Raw genomic sequence first — 2,868 nt, 5'->3', positions numbered from 1 at the left:
AAGAGTGAAAAATTGAAGGGGGTCTGAATACTTTCCGTACCCACTGTATATATATATATTCCTAGGAAATATGCGTTTTACTTGTTTGCACTTGTTGCAAAGAAAAGTGATGAACAGAAACATGAAACTGGCTAATAATCCAATGTAAAACAATCATATAAATATCAAATGAATGTTTTATTTCAAAAGTTTAATGTATCAAATACTGACTAATCTGCAGTCTTGAGCAGCATATAATGCACAGTATAGCAGTAAATGACTGAAAAACATCTTCTGTTCATTTTGTCTTAAAGCTGTATGTCTTTGCACAGGTGGGAGGTGTGTCTACATTACAGACAGTTTACCAGATCAATCAAATCTGCTAATCTGACACCAGATTATTGTGGTAGAATCAGCCTCTTAATCCAGTGAGTAGTCTGTTAATCACACACAGACATGGCTACATGTCCCATGCACAAACACAGAAGCATATCTATATTCACATTCATATGTATGTTCACATATAAACCACACACACACACACAAAATGTGCTTTTGCAAAACACAATGCAAAGCTAGAAAATTACTAAATACACTATTTCTGTAGAAAAGGTTTCGGTTATGTATTTAACCCTCGTTCCCTGAAGACGTTACATCGACACTGACGTTAGGGGTCTCACTTGAGAGCCCCAATCACCTCTTTATAAGAAACAGCCAATGACAACTGGTGAGTGGAATTTGCATGCCAAGATGGCAGCGTGCATCCACTCAATCAGGGTTGTGCTGAGGAGCCGAGAAAGCATCCCAGCATTCAGCACAGTTCACGGTTGTGCCTTGAGGGACATAATGTCTCTGTTCCCTCCTTCAGGGAACGAGGGTTACATACATAACTGAGACGTTCCCTTTCAATCAGTCACGTTCGATGTTACGTAGACACTGACGTTAGGGGTCCCTATGAAAGCGCCACAAGCAGAACTGTGTTACGAAAATTGAAGGTGCAGGTGCTGACAAGCAAGCATGTCAGGACAGATGCTCCTCAATCTGTAACCTACCCAATGCCCCATAAACCAGATCATATATCAAGTATACAGGCTTACCAGGGAAGCTGAAAAAAGGTTGTCCCGGAATTCACACAATACTAGATTTCAGCAACCGCTGGGGTGCGGAGACACATCCAAATAGCTGACGTTAGGGGTCCCTATGAAAGCGCCACAAGCAGAACTGTGTTACGAAAATTGAAGGTGCAGGTGCTGACAAGCAAGCATGTCAGGACAGATGCTCCTCAATCTGTAACCTACCCAATGCCCCATAAACCAGATCATATATCAAGTATACAGGCTTACCAGGGAAGCTGAAAAAAGGTTGTCCCGGAATTCACACAATACTAGATTTCAGCAACCGCTGGGGTGCGGAGACACATCCAAATAGAGTGGTGGAACTATGATGTCACTTTGTAGGCAAAAACCCGGAAACAAGTTAGCATTTTAGCACTTGGGAGTTTGGTTAAATCCCCTAAAATAAGGTCTGTGGTTTACACAAGCTCAAGATACTTTCACATTTTATTCTACGACATAAAACACACCAGTTACACCCCACTCGTGATTTTTTTAAACTGTTACATTTCTTCAAAAAGACGGTTGCTAACAAGTTGCTAAATGGGACTACAGGCGCTGTCGGAGACATTAAACGTCATTACACCGAACAGTTAATCAATTTACAGTATTTTCCAATTGTAGTGTATAATTTATAGTACAGTTAATTGTAGAATAACCAATTAATAGTTTCCCACATTTTATATTGTTGTTCGAAAATGTTTTTTTGCTTTGCCCCAAAATGCAACAAGCCTTTGGATGGAAGATGCTCATTTTATTGCTTTCCTTTAGGACAACCGGAACCGGAAACACTTCCCATAATACCCGATGTACCTCCTACATCGTTAGAAGAATGGCATCTACGCTAATATTAGTCTGTTTCTTTCTTATTCCGAGGTCACCGTAGCCACCAGATCCAGTCTGTATCCAGACCAGCCCAGATGATGGATCAGCACCTAGAGATGACCTCTACAGCCCTGAATGTCAGTGGAGACCAGGACAACTAGATAAGCCCCAGAGACAGATCCCGCAGTGAAGACCTTGTCTCCTAGACGGCCATCGGGATAAGACCACATGAACCAGATGAGTCCTCTGCACAATGTGACTTTGCTGCAATCTGGCTTCAGAAGTGGACATTCGAACGAGACTGCCTTGCTTTCAGTTGTTGAAGCCCGAAGACTGGCAAGAGCGGCTTCCAAATCTTCTATACTTATTTTGCTGGATCTGTCTGCTGCTTTTGATATGGTGAACCACCAGATTCACCTGTCAACCCTATTGGAAAATTGCATCTCAGGAGCCGCACACCAGTGGTTTGAGTCTTACCTCTCAGATAGGTCCTTCAAGGTATCTTGGAGCTTTTAAAAGTACTTAAGTACCAAAAGTAAATTTCCTTTTTTATGTCAATGCATTATTGCCAATGTCAATGTCAATGTTTTATTATAATACTTGCAATACTTCTGAAGCAACTTACAATACATTACACCTACTGAATACACTGACTAGCTTGTAGTATCTCTGGAATAAAGAGCTTTTAGAATATTAAAAACCTATGGGGGAAATTTTTTTTTTTAAATAACACCCTATACCCACCCCCACAAAAGCAGATGTGTAACCATTCATCCACATTTGAACAGAGTGGACAGTGAAATCCTGTAAATACAGAGTGATAAGGAAGAAAACAAATCAAACCTGCTTTAAAACCCAGCAACACAACTGTGGCTGTACAACTTTACAACAGCAACACTGCTTTAACAAAAAAGCAAAACAGCAAGACTTATTTGACATCAAAACAAAAATT

The sequence above is a fragment of the Sinocyclocheilus anshuiensis genome, unplaced genomic scaffold (genome assembly GCF_001515605.1).
Source record: "Sinocyclocheilus anshuiensis isolate Anshui unplaced genomic scaffold, SAMN03320099.WGS_v1.1 scaffold1161, whole genome shotgun sequence".
Lineage (NCBI taxonomy): Eukaryota > Metazoa > Chordata > Actinopteri > Cypriniformes > Cyprinidae > Sinocyclocheilus > Sinocyclocheilus anshuiensis.
This window is presented reverse-complemented; position numbering follows the sequence as displayed.